At 35.5% G+C, this 17,188-nt stretch overlaps 1 long non-coding RNA gene across 1 annotated transcript in view; it reads right to left on the minus strand.

The window, feature by feature from the left end:
• The window catches only part of LOC114006208 (uncharacterized), a 129,883-nt gene that overhangs the window by 76,975 nt on the left and 35,720 nt on the right, over nucleotides 1-17,188 (minus strand). Inside the window, exon 2 of the long non-coding RNA XR_003547962.1 lies at nucleotides 5,628-5,671. This is a non-coding gene — a long non-coding RNA (uncharacterized LOC114006208). The remainder of the gene's footprint in view (nucleotides 1-5,627; nucleotides 5,672-17,188) is intronic.

Genomic DNA, 17,188 nt, shown 5'->3' on the forward strand with positions numbered 1-17,188 from the left:
CTGTCTTTTAGGTACATTAGAAAGGCAGAATATCCTACCTGCCAGGGTTAAAGTCCTAACTCTCTTATAACCTACGCAAACTTGTAAGAGTTACTTAATCCCTGGATACCTCAGTTACCTTGCCTGTAAAACTGAATAACAATAAAGCTTACCTCAAAAGATTTATTTAACAACTGAAGTCATTTATGTAAATATTTTAAAACAGGACCTGGTGCATATAAAGCGCTTCATAAGGAGCCAGCGGGTGGTGTGGTTAAGGTATCTGGATCCCATATGGCTGACTGTGTGGTTTGAGTGCTAGACTCCATGACTTGAAAAACATGATGGGCATGTGTATATAAATGCCCAAAATCCCCAACAGAGGAAGAAATGGAGAAAAGGGGATTGTAGCATGACCATCCCCCATGGGGCATGCTTTATCACTTTCTCTCTCTCTCTCGCTCACTCACTCGCTTTCTCTCTCTTTCCCCAGCCAGTATGTATACCCTCTGGCAAATTAAAAAAAAAAATAGTGCTCACTAAGTTTTTACTATTATCTCTAAAATTAAATATTCAAGATTGATATTATTATTCTCATGTTCAAGAAAGTAGACTCAGTAATATAAGAAACTTGTCCAAAGTTACAAAATAAGTGGTAGAACTAGAAATGTTCATGACAATGACCCACTTTTCATCTCATCATATAACCTCATTTTCTGTTTTACTAGTATCAAGCCCTAACATTGAATATATCAAATTCCTTCCACCAACACCCAGATCATTGTGTTTTATTTTCCAGAAAGCACAGACACCAGAAAGAGACAGAGTAAGAAGAAGAGGAAGAAGGCATCTCTTATGGGACATGGTCACACTGCAATTCCTTGTTAATTTCTTTATCCTTTCAGAATTTGGGGCACACATGCACATGTATTCAGTGTGTTTCACAAGCCACTGGGCCCAGGATTTGAACCACATGGCTGGTCATGTGAGATCCACCTATCTTAACCACCAGGTCATGGAGCTAGCCTATCCTTCTCAAAATTTTAAAAATTTTATTTTTATTTATTATTTTTAAGCATTCAATCACTATACATAATTGAGAGCCTAATCCTTTTTAAAATTAATATTATTCGCTACCTGCAAAGCACCTATCCATTAGTAAAGCCTTTGTGATTTAGCTTCTATTTTTATTCAATGGAAATTGTCCTCTTAAGACTGAATGTCCAAATTATTGTTATTTCCATTATCTACCTTTGACCCTCCTGCCAGATTATATAGTTAACATCTCATTTCTGGTCGATTCAATTATTTTTGTGACCCTGAACTATCTAAGATTCCCACTTACATCAATCATTTATAATTGGTTAACTTTTTTTTTTTAAGAGGTTTTCACTATAGGGTGCATGCGCTCGCCAGACAGACAGAGAGAGACATAGAGACAGAAAGCGAGAAATCACGCCCCAGGGGGGATGGTCACACCACAATCCCTTCTCCTCCATTCTCCTCTCAAATCTTGGGCATGCACGCACACCCACCCGGCGCGAGTTTTAAGCTACCGGGTCCAGGACATGAACCGTGGTCGACTATGTGGGAGTCCAGCGACATAGCCATTACACCAACTGCTGGTTCCCAATTGGTTAACTCTTTTGAAAATTTTGAATAATCTTCCATCTTCTAAATAATGGAACTTCTCTCAATTCTCTGTATTGATGAGCATTCTTTCTTTCTGAAATTGTGGTCGCATTCACCACTAAAGCTTGACCATAAATTATATAAATGTTTTGAAAACCACACTTTGGACTGGCAGTTCTACCCAAATCCATATACATTTAGATGTGCTTAGAGAATTCTTCATTTATGTGTGCCTCCAACCCTCAACCTCAGCATGAATTATTTTAGTCTATAAGCTATCATTAAGAAGTGGAAGTAAATTGTAGGTTTTCTTTCTCCAATAACATGTCTCTTCAGTTGCTGAAATTTTTCATTCACTCTGTTCCCCTCTTGGAATTGAGACACTGCCAGAATCTGAGGTAAGGTATTATTATCCAACAAGAATACTTTGAAGACCATAAGGCTATTTCATAGCTTTTTCTTATTTTTTCTTATTTTTTCAGAGGGCACATGTTCTTTCCAGAGAGAGATAGAAAGAGGGAGAGAGGAAAAGGGAGAAAGTACCCCCAATGGAGTTTCATCATGTCACAATCATTTCTCCATTTCTATTCTGCCAGAATTTGAGGAATGTACACACACACACATGCAGTTTTTCTCATGCTGCCAGGGCTCGTATTCAAATCATGGTTGGCCATGTGGGATTCAGTTCTCTTAACCACTAGGCCACAGTACCAGCCCTATTTATGTGTTGTTAAATTGGTCAATTGCTAAGGCATACTTCCTGTTTCTGTATGACATCGGCATGAAAGAAAAATAGCTGGCATGTGCTTCTGTATCATGATTTTTAATAACTTATCTGTTAACCAAGTTAACTCTGTGTTTTTTTCTCTATCACAAGTTGCATGCTGTTAAATATTTACGAACAAACTTTCTGGTGCAGGCTGGGGACACTGACTTGCCATACATCCCTGTTTCTGTGGTGTACATGCTCCTAATAGGCTTGTTTAAAGCTAACATGTATGACATCACTGAACACCACTGTGGTGCAGTACAGCAGGAACTCCAACTAAGCAACTTCCATGCTTTTATCTCTTCCTTTTGTGTATTTGTTTTTGAAAACTAGCAATGTCGGTACTCTATGGCAGAAATTGAATGATTGGAAGGTATAAAAGCATAAAAAAATATGATGATACTGGAGACAGTGGAGGAGGAGGGTGGGAAAGAGGGAGGGTGAAAGGGAGGGAATCAAGGAAAAGAAGAAAGAAACAAAACACTTAAGGGACCCAAAATGGAAAGAAATCTGTTGATTATCATGTATACAGTAATGTCTTTGATGGAATGGAAATGCAGTGTATTCATGATAGGAAAATTCATTTAGTATGCTGTAATGATACACAATGATTGAATGCTAAAAAAAATGTATAGCAACTTTTATAGCCACAGTTGTAATAATACTAAAAATGCTTCCAAGTCTCACCTCTGTGGCAGAGGCAGTAGTATACAAAATTGCAGAGATAGAAGCTGAGTGCTGATTGGAGTTCAAGTTCCCAGCTTGGTTGGCCACATATGTGCATGGACACCCAGGAAGATGGCAGGCTGGAGGACTGCAGAATGGGAATGGAGGCATGACCAAGCCTTATGGAAGGTGCTTCTCTCTCTTTCTACCTCTCCTCTCTTGTACACACACCCACTTGCTCTCCCATATATTAAAAATGAAAATAAAGAAGTGTCCCCCCTCAAAATAATAATCTTATTGTTTGGGGGAGGAAATAGTAACATTCTTGATCATTTATTAATTATTCAATGATATTTATTGTTTACTATGCAGCAGGTAAACCTAGAGTGTGGTAATACACACAAGGAAGACAGAGAAAGCTATTGTTTCAAAGAACTGATATTCTTATTGGAGGAGACAGACAAGAAGCAAGCAACAACAAAAATAAACAAATTATTCATTACAAACTTGGTTATGTAAAAAATACAGTTGTGAAATTAGAAAGTGTAATTCATAGGGCCAGAATATGGTGTTGTGGTTAGGGGCACTGGACTCTTACATGACTGACTGGTTTGAGTCCCTCTCTCTCTTAATCTGTCACTCTCTGCTCAAATTAAAAATAAATAAATAAAGTTAAATAAAGTAATCCTTTAATAAAAAAGAAAAAGTAGCTAACATAATGGTTCTTTTTTTCTATTTCTCAGCCCTAAAGGTCTAATTTAGTAAAGATCTTATGATCTAACATATTCTGTGTAATTATGGAAACAGCTCATGTTTACTTGTTCTAAGATGTTTGATGCCATTTTCAGAACTTTCAGAACCAAAATACAAAATGACTGAATTTAGCAGCATACATAAAATAAACACGAATATAATATCCTTCCTCCTTTCCCATCTTCTGCAGCACCAGAAGAGAAGGAATATTGGCTGAGACATAAAATCATTGACCTTTAGTACTAAAGGAAATGAAAAGTGGTCAGATGTGCAGAATGCCTTTTCTTTTATAGTTTGAGGGTAACTTGGACTCTGTTTTGCCTTTTTAAAGAATCGTTTCTAAAAACACTTTCAGAAATATTCATTATGTCATTGACAAGACCTGAATTAGTAATAGTCCATAATTTTTCATTGAGCAACATTAGGCAATTATGTTGAAACAACTGCCAATTAGCTTTCACATATCATCCAAGAAAAATGATTACAGTCTTCAGTTCTTGATCTAATAACTACATTCAAACAGTGAAACAGTTGCTTATTCAAACAATAAGTATTAATAGATGTACTAAAAATCATGTTCATGGGTCATGTTTATATCATGTATTTCACAGATAGTTTTTATTATGACTTAATAGAATAGGATAATATTTTCTTATTTAGATACCTAGCTACATTTGCAGCTTTCCTTTAGCTTCAAGACCTAATTCAGGAAACTGGCTTGGGAATGTGAGTACATGTATTATTATTTTCATTAGTACATTATTCATTTATATAGCCTCACTCTACCACAAGGATCTCAAGGTGATTTATGAACATTAATTGCCAAATATCTGCAGTGTTCCTTTGAGATATTTAAACCTGATGCTATGCTAATTAAAAATTATAATAAAATCCCCATTGAACACACACACATACACAAAAAGAACTTATTTACAACGCAATCCCTTCTAGGCTTTGGATATCTATCTGTTCAGGAAGCTGTCTGGCCAGAGTGACAGCAGGGCATATGAGACTCTTCTCTTTGAAGAGAAGAGGGCCCTTTTCTTTGAAGTGATCATCTATGTGGGGAAACAAAAATGAGAGACTATGAAGCTAAATCCATGAAATTTTCACTTTACCAATAAAAATTATGTTTTTAAAAAACGAGGTTATAAAGTCCATGAAAATTTTGAGAATTAAACAATGCAATTCTTACTCTAGACTTGCACCTTTCGGAAATGGAAGGAAAATTCCATCTCAGCCATCATTGAAGTTTTCTTCATGCTAGTATTGAACTAGGTTATCCAAGGCTCTCATGATAGTCAAGGGACAAAGCTCTAATATCCGATCTCTCTGGGTTACCCATGACAACCTCACTGATGTTGGCTCTTTGCAAGTAAGAAACTCAGGTTAGGTGCCATGTACTTAGCACACTGTCACTCTGATTTTATTACTAAGCCAGCCCCTCTAAGTTCCGGAGAAGAAGTATTTCTATAGAGGATATAAACAAAGTCAAAATTAATCTTCTTGGAAAACAAAAAAGTAAATTCGACAACCTGTAGTGAGATATGATAAAGATTTAAATAATAAGAATGATAGTAAAAATAAAGGATAAGCCTAAATAAATAGTTTCAAATAAAAATGAGATATCACTATAGATTAGACATTCAAAAAGACAACAGGATAATATAAACAAGTTATCTTGATAAGTAAGAGCTTGAATAAAATAAAATAACTCTTAGAAAACAATTTATAAAACTGAAAAGAATAGAAAAATCTATATATTCTTTTAACCATTAAAGACACTGACTTGGTAACATCAGGGAAGTAAGTAAATGAAGGAGGTTACCTGCTTCAGGGTTGTCACTAATTTTCCAGGTGTCATTTTTCTTTCTGTAAATAAATAAAAGCTATATTATCATTCCACAAAGATAAAGTTTCTTAACAGATTTTGCCAAACATGTAAGGAAGAAACAGTAATAGTGTTACACTTTTCCAGAATTTGGTAAAGTAGTTATAATCTCAATTCATTATAAAGCTCTTATGATTAAGAGCAAGTGTGATCTACATTTTTTCTTTCTTGCACTGTTCTTTTTGAATTTTGTATTAAAAATGTAGGTCACACTTGCTCATAAACATGAATAAAAAGAATTCCAAAAAAAAAAGCAAAACTATTTCAATTTAATAAATATACTTAGGCCAGCAGATAGTATGGTGATTATGACACTGTACTCACATATGGTCAACCAGAGTTTTAGTCCCAAACCTGGCAGCTTGAAAATCATGGCAGGCTTGTGTGCATGCATGCCCAAAATCCTGAGAAGAGAATGAAAAAGAGACTGTGGTATGACCATAACCCCCTAGAGGATGGGGGGTAGAGTTCTTGCTTTCCTCTCTGTCTCTCTGTCTCTTTCCAGGAAGCACACATGCCCTATGGCAAAACAAAACAAAACAACCACTAAATAAATATACTACCTTGTGACAAAGTAGCATTTATTTCAGAAATACAATGTTTAATGAACATTAAAGAGTCAATCATTGGGAACCAGCAGTTAGCATAATGGCTATGTCGCTGGACTCCCATGTAGTTGACCGTGGTTCACGTCCCGGACCCGGTGGCTTAAAACTCACACCGTGCACGTGTGTGTGCGAGCCCAAGATCCTGAGAGGAGAATGGAGGAGAAGGGATTGCGGTGTGACCATCCTCCCTTGGGGATGATTTCTCGCTTTCTGTCTCTATGTCTCTCTCTGTCTGCCTGGCAAGAGCACACGCCCTACAGCGAAAACCTCTCCAAAAAAAAAAAGAAAAAAAAAAGAGTCAATCATTGTACTCTGACCCTTTAATAAAGAGTAAAAATCCTATGATCATCTCAATAGATACAAAAAAAGTATAATACATTTTAACATTGATCTATGATTTTTAGAAAAAAAATCCTAGCAAACTAGAAACAAAAGAGACATTTCTTATTCCTCTATAGAGTAATTATCAAAAACCTACAATATCTTAATAGTGGGTATTCGCACTTTCTCTTTTAAATGAGGAGTGAGACAAATACATCTACTCTTATTCAAGTTCAGCTCCCTCTCGTGTGTAGCCTCTCTCTCTGACGTCATGAGATGTCACTTTATTTCTGTGGTCTTCAATTTCCTCCTGTATGAAATGGGGATATTAATTGCTTCTAACTCAGAGGCTTGCTATGAGGATAGCAGTTAATATATGTACAGCATTTATAGAAAACTGTGCTTGGCATGTATTAAGTGCTCAGTAGGATCCATGGTAGGTGAGGAGCTGCTCAAAGAAAAGATCTCTTTCTCTTCTTTCTCTTACTCACATACTTCTCACATACACATGTCCAAAAGATTTTCAAGGCAGGTTGTATAAACACAAGCTGCTCAATTGTACCTAGAAAAGGCAGTTCCCTCACACATTCACAAAATAGTCTAAGATCTAGCTCTTTCTTGATCACTCATCCTTACTTTACCTGTTTTCACTTAGAATATCAGACTTGGGCTACATTTTAAAATAAGTTTTCTTAAAGAAAATTGATGGGTCTATCTCCATCTCTGCATTATAAAATGAACCCTACAAAACACAGTCAGATATTTTTTCCCCCAAAGAAGAGAAGACACAGAATACTCTAAACTTTTAAAGCAGAAAGTGCTTTCATTTTAGGCATTAAAATAATTAAACACAATGACATAGCTAGTGCTTCGTTTCAACCAGAATTTTCAAATGAGAAAGCTCAGAAAGATTCTCTTTAGGATCCTTTATGGACATTTGTATGATTTCATTTTTTGAACATTTCTCCCAAAGCATTGAAGCGTGAAAAATAAGTAGAAAAGCCTAAAAGTTTGCCTTTATTCCAGTTTCTATTCTTTGAGAATAAGGACAGAAGTGATTGCTTGAGCAGCTTAGTGTGGCGGTCATTCCGGTGGAAGAAGTTTCCAGCACCTTCTGCAGGCATCCACTATATGATGACTACTATGCTGCTGGGGTTGGTGCATCAGGTGACATCCCGGACACTTTGGGGAAGAAGGAATGATTGAAGATGAACTGTTACAGGAAGCCAGAGTTCTAAACTAAGTGCCCAGGTTTAGTACAAAAAGGGAAAGTTTGGAATTATGTTGGTAGTGTTCTCAGTAAGTTCCCTACTAAGATGGCAGTTGTTACCCTATATGCTCAGTAACCACTTCAGTAATTTTCTCAGTAATTAAGTGAAGTAGAGCTGTCCTGTCAGCTCCTTGGTAAGGAATGTAAGTCAAGTTCAACATGATAATGTGGGAGAATAGTTCCTAATTACAATGCAGTGGTAGTGTGCAAAGCCCTTCCTCACTGTTACCCCATGCAACGTTTTCAAGGTAAATTTGCCAGCCCCGGGAAAAATAGAAAACAAGGTTCACTATCTCACAAATGGGAAAAAAATTTCTAAACACAAAAAAGAAGTTTCTTTCACAGTCTTGCTTATACATTCCAGACAAACTCTCAGGGCATATTTATTTCTAAAATGCTTTCTCTCTTTTTATCTTTTTAAAAAATCTTACTGTCGCAGCATTCAGTTCATAGAACTATAAATACTTTTCCAGGTGCAAGGCTTTGAAGTATCGATATTTATATTAACATCACGGAAGTTTTGTGACAAAATTGCCGATGGGAATTATTCATATACGTGTAAATCATAAAATGATATAAAAGCATATAAATATGCTATTTTATATAGATATAATCTCTCTTATGCAGTACACACAGGTTGATGTGTCTTGAAGGTTAAATTTGGCTTAGACTGGAGACAAAATCCAGTCAGTAGCAAAATATCTTGGCAGTACAGCCAAGCTTCATTTGGCAACAATACAAATGTGCGACAGTACTTAATGAAATATTATATCTTTTCAATTAAAATTTTATATAGTGGAAATTTACATAAATTACAGCAAATAATTTTCAAGTCTAAAGCTTACTGAGGCAGCAGAGAATGAACTGTGTACTATTTTGAAGCATTCATGTGATACTTCATCATTATTTTTCATCATTAAAAAATTGTTTTCCCAAATAATAAATATTGAGAGAAATGAGTGCTCTATAATACAACATCTATTTTTATTTTAAATGATTTATCCATTTCTGAAAAGCCAAAAGAAAATTAAGCTTCATCAAAAGTCCTATTCATGCTTTCCAAACCAGAATTAATAGCCTGTCATTTCACTTATGCAGTTCTTTCAATTCTGCGATTATGGAACAGAGGTTTTCTGATTTGTTTCTTCCAACGTGGGCAGCTGATTGTATACCGTGGTTAGCTGATATTTGTCTGGAAGGAAAGTTATCTCCAGTGCATTGTGGGATGTCTCAGTCCAGAATCCTTGCCAGTGGCTCAGTTTGAGAATGAGAAAGAGGCAAAAAATATTCAGCAAATCCTTTTTTTAGTCACAATTATAAAAGCAGCAGATGTGTACATTTTGTAAAAGATTGATTAAATGCTTCAAACAGTCCTCTTAGATGGAATTGGTAGGTGCCAGATTGTCTATATGAGATTACCCAGAAAAGAGGAAAACATTTTTAGATGAAAGGAATGCTTTGTATTTATTTTTATTATGTCAGTGAATGTGGATATATGACAAACTAATGGCCTTGGGAATTATCAAATGAGTAGATTTTGCATCTGCTGATTTATCTATTTTTCATTCTCATAGTTAATTTATTTAACTGTCTCCTCATTAGAAATTCTTAGCAAGTAATATCATTATTTAATGATGTAGGCTTTTAAAATTTTTTTAATTTTTTAAATTTTTTATTTTTTTATTTTGGAGAGGTTTTTGCTTTAGGGCACGTGCACTGGCCAGACAAACAGAGAGACAGAAAGCAAGAAATCACCCCCCAGGGGGAATGGCCACACCGCAATCCCTTCTCCTCTATTCTCCTCTCAGGATCTTGGGCATGCATGCACACGCGCTCAGTGTGAGTTTTAAGCCACCAGATCCGGGACATGAACCGCGGTCGACTACGTGGGAGTCCAGCGACATAGCTATTACGCTAACTGCTGGTCCCAATGACGTAGGCTTTTTATGCTTGGCAAAATTCAATCTCTATACCTTACTTAATCTTTATAATACTTTTGTCTAAACTGGGTCAATATTATTTTAAAGAATAAAGAATTTAAGCTTACAGAAAGTATATGACTTACCTCCAAGCTACTTTGCTTTTCAAATACAGGACTAGCGGTCAACCAGTGGTGGTTAAGTGACTGGATCCCACATGGCTGACTGTGTGCTTCAAGTCCTGGACCTGGAGGATTGAAAAAAACAGTAGGCACATATGCATGTATGCCTGAAATCCCAAGAGGAAAATAGAGGAAAAGAGATTGTGGTGTGGCCATCTCCCCAGGGTGTGATTTCTCATTTTCCTTCTCTCTCTTTTAGTACATGTCTCTCTGATGACCACACACACCCTATGGCAAGTTTTGTTTTTTGTTTTTTAAATTAGGACTAAATAGAATTTCCTTTTTTTCTAGTTGAATAATCTTTTTACTTTTTCATACAGCAACCCAAATGATATTTCTCTGTGACTTATCAAACTGATCCTGAGAACAAATGACAAAAATAATTAATCATTTTGTAGAACTTGATACGGATGGCTTTAAGTACCAACAGTTCCAAATCATACAGTAATCAAATATACAGATTACTGTAACAAGGCAAAGTGTCAAAAATAACTACTTGTCTATTATGAGACAACAACCAGCTGATGGATCAGTTGAGGTACACCAAAAACAGGATTTTTAAAAAGTCAAGACGGGAATGCTACTGATAACAGTTTCTTTTTCTTTTTAAAATTTTTTTCAATGTGCTTAAGAGTTTATTGGGTAATAAAATCCTACGTACATTTCCACTTGCAATATAAAAAATGCTGAAACTGATCACTTTTCAGGAATTGTCTCTGTGAATTCTCTGTTTAATGTGGCTATTTGACTGTTGTTTCCCTGATCTAATCACTTGTTTGTACTCTGAGTATAAAGAGGGTGGATATTCTCAAGTCTATTGCAGAATCATATAGGAAATGTCACATTGGCTATAGCTACAACTTCCTGAAGGAACTGTGATAGTGTTTATATCTTTTCTTTCTTCCTTTTCTTTTAAATACATAGCAAAAATTACAGAACAGTTTTTAAAAGAGAACTTTACATTCTTTTGTCTATTAAATGTTTCTTTTCTTTGCCCTTCCCATCCACACTCTCTTCCACCCACTACCCTCTGTTATAGTCTGATAGCTACACTTATCCTCCCTACTATAGTATCTTTCCTCCCTACTATAGTATCTTTGGATATTTCCATTTCTGCAATAAAGTGTAGACATTTGGTACATAATAAGTGCAGATATACAATATATCTAATTCAAAGTCTAGCTCGTTTTGCTCAACATTAAGTCCTCTATATTTATCCACTTTGAATCAAATAGGCTCTCATTGATTCTTATTAATGAGTAACATTCCATAGTATGTATGGGCCACAATTTTCCAACCCAGGCATCAAGTTTTGAACACTTAGGTTGATTAAATATCATAGAAATTGTGAATAGTGCTGAAATAAACATGGATGTGCAAGTGACCTTCTGGCTGGGTATTTTCCTAACCATTGGGTAAATACCAAGGAGGATTCACTTTTCATCACTGCCTCACCAGCACTTGTTCTTTGCATCTATTTTTTTTTTTTTGAGAGGTTTTTGCTATAAACTGTGTGCGCTCACCAGAAAGACACAGAAAGACAGAGAGAGACAGACAGACAGAAAGTGAGAAATCTCCCCCCGCCCAGGGATATGGCCATGCTGCAATCCCTTCTCCTCCATTCTCCTCTCAGGATCTTGGGCACGCATGCACATGCACCTGGAGTGAGTTTAAGCCACCAGGTCCGGGACGCGAACCACAGTCGATTACGTGGGAGTTTAGCGTCATAGCCATTACGTTAACTGCTGGTCCCCTTTTCTTCTTATGTTTATCCTAGCCATTCTAACTATGATACCTCATTGTGGTCTTATTTTGCAGTTCCCTTAAAACAAGAGGCTTTGAATTTTTTTTTTCATATGCGTTTTGGCCATTTATAAGTCTTCCTTGGAGAGTTGTCTATTCAGTCTATTTAGGTTTTATTTGACTTATTAATTTTTTTATGGATCAGCTGCTTGAGTTCCCTATATATTCTGGTTATCAATATCTTTTCTGAGGAATAATGTGCAAATATTTTCTTCCATTTTGAGGGTTATCTTTTCATTCTAATTGTTGCTTCTTTTGATGAGAAGAAGCTTTTTAAATAATCCCACTTGTCTATTTTAGGGATTATAACCTGTGCTTTGGGTGTCTCATTTAAGAAATTTATGCCTATTTCAATGTCTTCAAGAGTTCCCCCTAAGTTTTCTACCAGCACCTTTATAGTTACAGGGTTTACATTTAAATCTTTGATCCATTTGAATTGATTCTTATTAATGGTAAGAGATAGGGGTGCAGCTTAATTTTTTTGCAGTGGATATCCAGTTCTTCCAGCATCATTTGCTGAAAATACTTTCTTTTCTCCATTGCATTGTCCAGTAGACTTTGTAAAATATCAGTTGGCTGTATAACTTGGGGGTTAGTCCTGGATTTTCTATTCTGTTCCATTGGTCAGTCTATTTTTGTGCCAGTGCCATGCTGCTTCGAGTATCACCATTTTGCAATATATTTTGAAGGTGGGTAATGAGATGCCTCCTACTTTATTTATTATCATTATTATTTTTTTTTTGGTGCAGTATTGTCTTGATGATATAGGGTCTTTTTTCTGATATTTTTCTGTTTCTATGCTGAATGTCACAAGAAATTTGATTATGATTGCATTGAACATGTAAATTAATTTGAGTAAAACTGATATTTTGATTATATTGAATCTCTTAATCCAAGAACATTGGATGTCTTTCCATTTTTTTTGGTATCATTCTCAATTTTTAAAGAAGTTTTTGTAGTTTTCCTTGTAGAGGTCTTTCACCTCCTAGGCTTATTCCTAGGTATCTTATTTATTTTGTGGCTATAGTAAGTAAACAGGATTTAAAAAAAAATTCTGTCTCAGTCTTTTCATTGTTAGTGAATAAAAATGCTATAGACTCTTGTATATTGATTTTGTATCCTGCTTCTTTGCTGAATTCATATTAGAGAATACTATGAATGACTATATGCCCACCAACTAGAAAACCTAGATGGGATGGACAAATTTCTGTATACATACAAGTTACCTAGACTGAATTTGGATGAAATAGGAAACTTGAATAGACAATAACAAGTGATGAGACTGAATTAGTAATTAATAGTCTCCCAATAAAGAAAAGCCAAGTTCCAGATGGATTCACTTCTGAATTTTGTAAAACTTCTAAAGAGAAACCAACCCCAATTCTCCTCAAACTATTCCTAAAGGTTCAAAAGGAAGAAACCCTCCCAAACCCATTCTATGAAACCTCTGTCATGTTGACACCAAAACCAGACAGGACATAATGCAAAAAGAAAACTACAGACCAATATCCCTGATGAATACTGATGTAAAAAGTCTCAACAAGTTACTAACCAACTGAATCCAACAGTACATTAAGATGGTTATACACCAGGGTCCAATTACCCAGTGAAAAGCCAGAATCCACGTGCATCTGAGGTGGGCCTAGCTCTGCCCCTTTAACTGGAAAACCTCTGCCCCAAACCTCTTCTTCTGTCCGAACCCCCAGTGAAAAGGCAGGTAGCATGGTCTCCGTCTTCTTTCTGTCTCTGTCTCTCTCGCTCCTTCTCCCTTTCTCTCGAAAGTTATCTCTTTTACTTAAAAACAATCTGTAGATACTGTCTCTTGTCTCTGACCTCTCCTTTCTCTTGCTAATTTCAGAATCCATGTACATCTGAGGTGTGCCTAGCCCTGCCACTTTTGCATGGTGCACAAGTGTGCCATGCAGTTCTCATTTTTTTTTTACCTTTTTTTTAAAAATTATTTTCATTGATTCATTTTGCCTTTTTTTTTCTTTTTCTCTTTATTTTCTTTCTTTTATCTGAGTTTCTCACCTTCCTTCTCACCTTCCACACATTGAGTGTCTAGGCAGGTCTAGGTGAACAGTAGTAAAATATCTGACTACTTTAAACCCTGCAGCTCAACTCTGGTGCACCTATTCCCTTGAAACTGTGAGGCCTTTGTAATATCCACTTCCACTGAAAAAAGTGCAAGTTGCTGGGTGAAGATCAGGAAAATGGACTACAGAACTATTGCAAGACATCTCCTTCTGCATGCCTCTAACACTCAGAATTAACACCAAGAAGGTAGGATAACATATAATCCATCAGATGAACAGAAACCACCACCACAGTGGCACGAGAAATATTGGGAAAAAAAAATCTCTCCCCCAAGGGGAAAGAACAGCCCTTCATCATCCACAGAGAGTACAATGGAACTCATGGAAATGTCAGATAAAGAATTTAGGATACTCATAGTGACAAAGCTAACAGAGATCCAAGAGAATAGAGACAACCAATTCCAGAAAATGCAGAAGAAAAGAGACAAGAAGTTCCAGGAGGTGAGGAAGTTCTTCCACAATATGAAAGAGGAAAGACTCACCATAAAAAAGAATCAAACAGAACTGTTAGAGATGAAGGCTGTAATACAGGAAATCAAAACCTCCCTTGAAAGTATTAAAAGCAGATTATATCATGCAGAAGATTGCATCTCAGATGTAGAAGATAGAACCTCTGACCTCGAAAAATCCACCAAAAAGACTGAGAAAAGAGCACAAAAAAAATGAGAATAATTTACAAGTAATACTCTATATCATTAGACACCCAAACATCTGTATAATCGGTATCTCAGAAGGTAAAGAAACTAAACAGGGCATTGATAATCAATTCCACGAAATCCTGGAAGAAAACTTTCCAAACATAGAAAATCATTAAATATTCAGACCCACGAAATACAAAGGACCCCAGAGAGAATCAACCAAGAAGATCTCCAAAGCACATGATAGCCAGATTGACCAAAACCACAGACAAATGTAAGATGCTAAAAATGGCAAGAGAAAAATGTCAAGTTACTTTTAAAGGATATCCCATCAGGCTAACATTGAACCTCTTATCAGAAACAATGTGAGCAAGGAGACAATGGTAAAGTATATTCAAAGTGTTAAGTGAAAAACAATTTCAACCAAAAACACGATATCCAGCAAGACTATCATTCATATGGGAACAAAATATAAAGTATTCTCAGATAACAAAACCTGAAAGAATTTACCAACATCAGACCAGCTCTTCAAGAAGTTATGAAGGAAGTACTATACCAGGAAAACTAAGACAGACAAATAAGAGAACAAACAATGACCAATAAAAAGGCCAACTAAATGGGAGGGTCAAGTTCTAAAAGATCAATAATAATGTTGAATGTTAACAGAAAGGTCAGAACACAGTAACACTGCAAATTCAACAAAAGAGAGATTACTTGAGACCGAACTAGTGAGATAGAATTCTATGACTTTTTTCTAAAACATTACTGATTTTCTTCTGTGCTTTGTCTTCCAGATTTAAGGATTTTGGTTTTCTTTTGAGTTGTTTATAGGTTCCACAATTTGTTTAATTTTGTTTTAATTGAAACATAAACTTTTCTCCTTTCCTGACCCCTTTGTAATTAGAAAATATTTGTGAGCATTCCTGTTTTGTGCCAGAATGGCTATTTGCATAAGTTTAATAGCACAATAGTATCTGTTGCGTTGCATCAGAAATTGAATTCTTATGGGCCTTTGTGCAAATAACAGACCAAATTGAGGTTAACCTAATTTTTTTTGCAAATAAGTTAGTTTATACTTCTCTTTAATAAAGGGGAAATAGAGAAAAAAAAAGTTTCAGAAGAAAATTACAGTTCTCTTGTGTCTAGATTCTAGCTTTACCCATATTTTAGTTTAAGATCTTTTGTGAACCAATAAAATGTGAAAAAAAAAACACTTTAGTATGGAAGGGAGGGAGGGGAAAAGGGAAGGAAAAATAAGTATGTTTAATTAACAAAAAAATGAGAAGCTATTAGCTGATGATAATGTATATAGTGATATATTTGACTTGACTGACATGTACGGTATTTGTGCTATAAAAATAAGTATTGTATACTGTAAATAAATATGTAAATAAATAAAAATTTTATAAAAAAAGACATCAAAGATGGATAGGGGAGGTCCTTTCCTAGTCTACCACAGAATGTTTATTCCCTAACAAAAAGTAACATAGATCCGTTACTACTTAAAGCAGTATACTTTCGTTCACATCAGTGGGTTTTGATATATAGTATTTGATCACGAGATCTTTGTGAAATAGGCCAAAGCCTATTGAGAGATAGAAACCACTGAGGTTTGGGAGGGGGGTGATATGATCACCTCAGGTCACATATCTCATAAGAGATCAGGAATTACAATTCAGATCCTTTGACTCCATATTTAGCACTCTGTAAAAGCAAAGAACCCAGAAATCTGTTTTAAAGATTTTCTTCTTCAAAGCTTCTACAATTTGGGCAGCCATTTTTTTGGAAAAATAGTACAAAATTAAGTATTAAAGCAACTATTTGCTTGAAATAAAATAATTTATAAAATCCCAAATCAATTACAAATTTTTAAAAATGACAAATTAAATATTTTATCATTTATTTACTAACACTACATCAAAAATTCTATTTCGCCATATTTTAGGTAAATTTTTAGCTGTATTTGGCATTTGACTGAATCTTTTTTTTTTCTTTTTTTCCATTTTATTTATTATAATAATATTGTTCATATTTCATTGAATCACATATATCTTTACAGTGTATTACATTTTTTCAGAGGAAATACCATACATATCAGTCAAGACAAAGGCATTACTATCCACATCAGCAGCAGCAAATAGCTTTTTTTTTCCAGATTATTCTCATTTTTTTTCCCAATTTATTTATTTGCATTCATTCACTGTACATCATTACAGCATACAAAATGAGATTTTCCATCTAGAGTACACTGTATATTGTCTCAATCAAGCACATCAACAAATGTTATTCTTAGCAAATGATCTCCCATTTCTTGTTTTCTGTATGTTTTGCTTTTTCCCGCCATCCTTGGTTCCCTATCTCTTACCCTCTGCCACCTCCTGTTCTCCTCCCACACTGTCTCTGTTATCTATGTTTGCTTTCTATACCATTTCCCCCCCACATTTTATTGAATCACCAAAGACCCTAATCAATCCGAATACCCTCCTAGCAGACACATGTGACACACCCATTTCCATGAGCACAAGTCTAACTTTACACGTCCTATAAAGTAGCACCTAACTGGGGCTACATATCCTACTGCAGTCATTGAATAGATATATTTTTTTTCCTGAAACTTTTTTTTGTAACTCAATTTACATTCCTTCCCTAAGCATCATCCCA

This window comes from Tupaia chinensis, unplaced genomic scaffold (assembly GCF_000334495.1).
Source record: "Tupaia chinensis unplaced genomic scaffold, TupChi_1.0 Scaffold146177_1, whole genome shotgun sequence".
Taxonomy (NCBI): domain Eukaryota; kingdom Metazoa; phylum Chordata; class Mammalia; order Scandentia; family Tupaiidae; genus Tupaia; species Tupaia belangeri.